This window comes from Ptychodera flava, chromosome 7 (assembly GCF_041260155.1).
Source record: "Ptychodera flava strain L36383 chromosome 7, AS_Pfla_20210202, whole genome shotgun sequence".
Taxonomy (NCBI): Eukaryota; Metazoa; Hemichordata; class Enteropneusta; family Ptychoderidae; genus Ptychodera; species Ptychodera flava.
In genome coordinates, this window is record NC_091934.1 from 7,544,544 (window position 1) to 7,551,995 (window position 7,452).

The following is a 7,452-nucleotide window of genomic DNA, read 5'->3' on the forward strand; positions in this document are numbered from 1 at the left end:
CACTTGTAGGTCAGCTAGATTCGGTATCCAGTGATCAGTCGCTAACGAAGATAAACAGCAGCAAATGAGTAACATATTGAGTGGGGTTGATAACAAATTCAACCTGTGACCGAGCATATCGACTAAAGATACTGCAGTATCAGTGTCGGCCATGGCACAGGCAAATGTCTCTGCATGGCCATGGCCAGCAACGCGAGTGATAGATCGGCCCCTTAAAACAGCGTAGCGATCAGTACTTCGCAATACTTGCAATGGCATAGCCAGCAAGTTCATAACCAGTTACCCGGGCTATTCTCCAGGTACTCCAATCTCCGGCGGAGTCTCAACTTCATGATCAGAAGGACAAAGTCGGCCATTTTTCATGAATTTTGTTTGATGTGGGATGCTGTTTGTCTTGTTTGACATGTCGAAAGATACTGAATGGATGGGTGACCATGCATATATTCGACCTCGGTTTTCGACACGATAATGAATTAATGGTCATGAACTTTAATTCATTTCTGTCACATTCAACATAATGTTCATAGGAAACAACTCTGCAATTCGTCTTTCTTCGCCAGATGGCCGTCAGTCCGTGCACCACAATCTTCCAAGCGCCATAGATCAGCCGTACCCGGACTCTTATTAGTCTAAGACTCAATTTCGAGCAAAATTTTGAAGTCTCAGTCATTCGAATTTATATTGCAGTTGATATTGTTTTTCTAAATGTCAATTTAATGCTACGCTTGGAAAAGTCCCGCGGGAAATACCTTTAGAACGCCAAGCGCGACCTTCGCGGTCACGGGGTTCTGTTATATAACTCTACAGGTTTCAAAAACCTCTTCATGAATGCCAACACACATAATATGGATCAATGAAACTGAAATGATGTAAATTACAATGAACAAATTCTTTAAGATGGCAATAAAGACTAGAAAACACCAAAAGTGAATAAAATCACAACAAATATCGTTAAGACGATCCCACTAAGTACAGCGTTCATTACGAACTTTCTCTAAACTTTCAACACTTCCATTTTCTCAAATACGGTGACAAAGGTAAACTGAACACGATTGGAACTAATTTGGGATAATTGGATGGTAAAGTGTCGTCATTTTAATCTGCAAAAGTAAGCTCGTCTGCTTTTCCTTTTAAGTTACACACTTGTTTTTATGAGTAATTTGTTATTTTGCAACATTCAGCTACATTGCACCTAACACTTGAGAGAAATTTGCAAAATATGATGATCGAATTATCCCAAATTAGTTCCAATCGTGCTACTGTTACAACCGCTGGCTTTTGTTACCTGAAATGCCCTTTTAAACTCGGTATTTCTATGTACTAGAAAAGCCTATAAGATCCCATCGCGCAAAATAGATATTTTCAAATATCTGAGCGTGTCTGCATGTATCTAGTGTTGTTTCGTCTTGTTTCGTATTGTCGAAGTGCGTGACTTTAACCATAAACCATACATTAATTGAATATGATAAAATAATCCATTCAATCACAAACATCACTACGACTATTGAAGTTCCGAGATAAAATCTACAAATCACAAATGGTTATGGCACCATCATCATGATACAGATCAATGAAACTCGTAAAAAAAGTTGCAATTAGTGAAGCTGTATCTTCATGAATGTTACCGCCAATCAGGTGCGCGTCTGCTTTGTGCGCAAGTCCACAAATCATCGAGACCCAGTGTGCCTTGATTTATAATATCAGTGTCAACAGCCACTAGGTGTGTGGACCTTTGCGTGAAATATCGAGGAAGTCTTCAAGTAATGGTTCAGGTGCAGACAACGAACAATGCACTTTTAAAAAGGTCCTTACTATGATAAGATATATTGTGCATGACAAATAATGTGAACTGACTAATTTTAAGTCAAGAGGGTAATTAATTAGCTGTTCATAATTTGCCCTCCCACAGAAATTTTTTTGACTTACCCTCCCACACTCAAACTTCATATTTACCCACTCCCCACTTATTTTTTGCCTGTTTCCCCTCCCCACTGTGAATTTTTGAAGCTCCCCCGCCCTCTGGCGAAAAAAACTTGCCAATTTCCCCTGCCCTGGAAACAATTCCCCTCAAAAAGTTTTTCGCAAAGCCCTGTCCCCAGGAGAATCAACCGATATCCGCCCTGCCCTACAAAAAACTAAAATGTGCTCCCCTGCCACCTAAAAACATGTCTCCTGCCCTAGCAAAATTAAAATTCCCCTGCCCTCAAAATTTGCTCCTGGAATAGCTTTTTCGATGAATAGCTCCGTTGGCTGCACCTGATGGTTACTCCCTGACATGAATCAGGGTATCGATCATGGTACCTCTAGAACATCGGAGATGTTTTCTTATGCTTTCAAGCTTTCAAAAGTGCAAAATACTGAATTATTGAGTCGGGATACAGACTAGCACTGATTGCGAGTGTACGCATATTATGAGATTAAGTACTGGTCGTGTGAAGTGTCAGACGATGACAGAACTTAAAGGCCTGTGTTGACACCAGATTGTCTCATCTGAAAATTTTCCCACCAGATTACAATTTCAATGGAAAACAAAAGGCTATCACACCTCCATAATCCTCCTACAGACTAGAACAGAGGCGATCCCAGGGATCGCGAACAGTGCCTTTAAGGTATAAAGCTTGTTGTTTTAAGCCTTCCGTGCGTTCCTGGTGCGGTGGTCGCAGCGTTTGGCATTCGAATCAACGATTTAGCTGTCATTGGAGGTAGACTCTCAAAGTCTAGACTCTCAAAGCCCCTCGTTTGCTACACAGCACTCTTTTTGAAAGTAAACTTTATTTCCTTTAATAGAAAATATGTCTACCGTCAACATGAAGCATCAAAGCTACATGACTGTAAATAAATAAAGCAAACGAATAGTGCAATTTAACAATGGCACATGTGCACTTGCAAACTTACGCAAAACTCACTTTTCTGTCTCTACGCGAGGAAACGTCCGCATCTGCTGCCATTGTGAATCTCGTTTTTTATTTGAACCCTTTATAAGGCAGTTGATACTCTCTGTTGTCATATACCAGTATCTGTGAACAACATATGATATATCGTTCAATATACAGTTTCACCGTCTCGATGAGCAAAGCTATGGTCGATTCAACTCTTGAGGGCGTCCCAATGACCTTGAGCAGGAAGTAGCAGTCGAGGGAGAGGTTGAGAGGGAGTCTAGTTTCAGATTCAGTATAGGTTCATCGTACGTGGCCGGCTGCATGATGTTGGCAGCCGATGACACATATTCAGGTACGTTTCTTATTCTAAACCTTATGTGTGTTCCTATTGCCGTTGCGATCGACGTTTGATTTCCAAGGTTTGATAAAGTCATCAGAGATAGAACTCATAATTTGTTCGGAATCTCTAAAGGCCCCGGCCCCTCGTTCACAGGAGGAATACAGCTCTGATCTTCTACTACACGCCCTCACCGATCTTCCATCCGAGATAATCGCAGACTGCACTGCATAAGCTTGCTCAGCCTTGCGTGCCAAAGTTCTTACCTGCGTCTGCGTTTGATTTGCGGCACGAACGGCGAAGCCGCGAGCAACTGACTGCAGGTTGCGGTAGCTGGCGGTGCTGCTAGTTGCTCGTGACTCAAATCAAGCGGCAGACGTGCAGACGCAGGTACGAGGTCATACGAGACAAGAGGTACTTATACCTGTGAATACGCAACTGTGCTGTGCTGTGTCACAGACAAAACGAATTAATATTATTTGTCTTTTGAAATTAGGTAGTGTATCAATATCCAGCTGTATCTCATCGTCAAAATCATTGGTACTGTAACTGTAAGACTGTTAGTAATTATGTTTCTGTATCCCAACGTTCTCTCACCAGCTATTCCGGACCTCGCAGCGAGACGATGAGCGGTGAACAAAGCCAAGATGCAATAAGGTTGTCACCGAATCTGTAATACAAATAATCAAACCAGTGAAATTGCGAAGGTAAGCAAAAAAAGAACAGGCAAAAAAATACAAATCTAGAAAAATATCCCCCACAAAAAAACAAGCAAACTTGACTTCTTGCATAAAGAAAACTCCCCCTCTCTCCCTCCCCCTCTCTCTATGTATCATCTGTCGGACATACTGTAAAGTTAACCAGGAAATTTTCTGAATTTTGCAACCATCTGACCACAAAATTCTGGTCAGCAGTCATGAAGTTATTCCATAGCCGCAAAGCACGTTGCCAATCTTCATTTCGCCTGTCACACTGAGCAAAATCTCAGAGAGAACACGGTATTTTATAATTTTAGAAAGATGAGGGCTTATGATTACTCTGTCTTGCTGTCACTTTAGGGAACATAATAAAAAGGGCTTATTTTAGAAACGCATGTGAGTAATTCGTCAAGAAAATGCGTTGAGAGAAAAGTGAAAGAGTTGTGCGCTATTACAGCAATAACAATAAGAGCTTTATTGTACCATCTTTATCGTTGTGTATCCTACATTTGGCACCAGGCGGTCCAGAAGATTGAGACTCGCAAAGGAAATCAATAAAAACAAGGCAGTATTGCTGAAGGCAATGAGTACTTGGGCCGTGATAGAGTAATTTTGAGGACAATATATACTACTATTCAAATATGGTCTTGAATTTCCTCCTGTCAATTAGGCATTTGATTAACTGGTTATTAAACGAAGCAATGGCATGACAATGGCAAAATATGTCTAGCAACTTTTGTGGAGATTGAGGCAGGGGTTCTTTACTTATGGTGAAAATTGCTTAAACTCCTTAAATATTCAAATTACAGCAAATTTCTTTTGTTCTCGATGGTAGATGTCTAATATTTAGATGGGCATATTTAGATTTCTACCCTATAGTTATCCCTATATACCAAAAATCGGACATCCAGCTCTATTGGCTTGCTCAGAATTAGATATGCACATAATTAATGAGGTACAATATGTGGTGTCATAAGGTGTCCCATCATACCAAATATGAAGGGTGTAGCACTTGTGGTTACTGAGTTGTGGACAAATATATCTATTTGAGGTCAAAGGTCATTGAGGTCACGTGACATTTTGTCAAAATAATTGTATTGCTAAGTTATTCCTATATACCAAAAATCAGACCTCTAGCTCTATTGGCTCGCTCGCTTGAAAACAATCTCATAAACCTGGCCATATGGGCAACTGTGTATGGGCAGCTGGATGTTGACTTCCGGAGAAGGCGAGCTGTCACGTTCAAGCTCAGGATTATTTGTCGATCAAATTTCAGTAAATTTACCTTACCTAGATGAAATTTTGTCTATAGGCTGAAATTTCGCCGAATTTTGACGAAATTGCATCGATTTTTCAGGTTCATATCCGACATTTTTGAGTTTTGAGTGCAGACAGAAATAAGTTTTGAGGCAACATGGCTGCGACCCCATGTTGACCCCGGTATCTGCTAAAGTGCGGGTTGCGGGCTACGGGCTGCGGGTTTTAGAATTATGGCTAGATTTCTAATATAGTAATATGGCATTTAGTATATAAGAAATAAAACCTTTAGAATGTGTCTATTATAAATAATGATGATCAGGTCTATCGTACAGTATCCCTTTTCCTGCGAAGTCCATATTTCACCATCAGGTCAAGATGGTTAAAATTAATGAAAACTACTATATGGTGTATTTTAACGTAATACTGTATATTTGAAGGCTGTTGAAAACATCAATGCTGTAAACTTGATTTTTTGGACTAAAGATGCTATAACAGACCAAACCAAATGGGTGAAAATACGTTATGTTTCTGAAAAAAATCAAAATCTGCTAAACTAAAAGCGGCGATTCCGAGGACCAATTTATTTATTCCGAGCTGCCTGGCCATTACAAATAATTAGGGATCTGAATCACTTTTCTTTCTTGCCATGGATGTGAGTGAGAAATATACGTAATACCAGACTGACAAAAAAAATCGCGCCTCGGAAATGTCGCCACTTATCGCGGAATGAAAATTGATACATTTCTAGTATCAGGCCATAGGAAGTAAATTCTTTGTAATGCATCCATTCACAATTCGGTTCCAGGGCAACTCATACAGAAAATTAAACAATGCCTAGTTAAATGCAATGCATAAGGAAAGATTTGACTTAAAAAAGCGTAGAAGTGATGTGTATTGTAAATGCCGTGTATTTTTCATGAAATCTTTAAAAAGAAAAAGACGTACAACAAAGGACTTAGTTTACTTTGCCGTTTCGGTTCAAGCGAGGTCGCGACCTCAGAGAACGACATTCTGCTAACATTTTACGTGAGAATTCAGTGGGAAAAATACGCCGGTGCGTTGCCTTATTTTCAGGAATCGATCTAATAGGAATATTTTTGGATGAGTTTGTGTTCTGCAGCTCTCAATAATTTATCTCCTAATATCATGAACGTATGACTTGCACCTGCAGTATGATAGTCGCTCCATGCCGGTATGCCCCTTCAAGCATTTGATCCAGCACGGTCCCTCCACAAAACCCAGCTAGCCCTGCGTACGATGCTGTGTGTTCCGCTACAGCTTAAATAGCCCCGTGTGTTGAGCGGGCGAATTAGCTGTAGCGGAACACACAGCATCGTACGCAGGGCTAGTTGACCCCTAGCCCTGCGTACGATGCTGTGTGTTCCGCTACAGCTAATAGCCCCGCTCACCACTGAGCGGGGCTATTTAAGCTGTAGCGGAACACACAGCATCGTACGCAGGGCTATTGATCCAGCGTGACTTTGAAAAGTTTCCTAGGACTATAATCGTGTTCACCACAATAAAATTATTTGAAACGGCGTTGAAAACGATTTCGAAAATTGTGCTTTTATCGGCGGTTGAACTAATCTGAAGTGTGAGAAGGGCGAAAATGATATCAAAAAACACACATTTTTTCATGCCCGCAACCCGCAACCCGCAAAATAGCACATCCGGTTGACCCCTAGCCCTGCGTACTATGTGCTACAGCTAACACACAGCATCGTACGCAGGGCTAGCGAGAGAGTTGCCGACATCGACGGTTATTTACGAGAAGTGAATAAAAGACTGTCATTTTTGGAAGCGATCGAGTAGCTGAGGTAGGCTGGGATACGACTTGGGCCCAAGAACGCTGAATTTCGGCAGTAATTTGGCTTTTTACGTGAAGTCCCAAAATGGATTTGAAGTCACCGACCCTACGTACGGGTCTTTGCAGGGCTGTGGTGGGCGGGGCGCGATTAGCTGTAGCGGAACACACAGCATCGTACGCAGGGCTAGTTGACCCCAAGTGAAAATGTGTTCGCGATCAAATCTTCCTATATTTTTTTCAGAATTTTCGACAAAATCATTGCTTCTTAAATCTTTTGTAAAATATAAAATACTAAAATAAAAATGCGATGTGCCATGTCTCCAGATTTCTAAAACATCGTTCGTTGACCGTTCGACGGAATACTCATTTCGCAAACTTGTGACGCAGTTGAAATTCAATACTGACCGCCAAATAATCTAGACCCCGGTTCTAGACATCCTCCAAATTATCCAACCATTCGCGTTAGAGTTC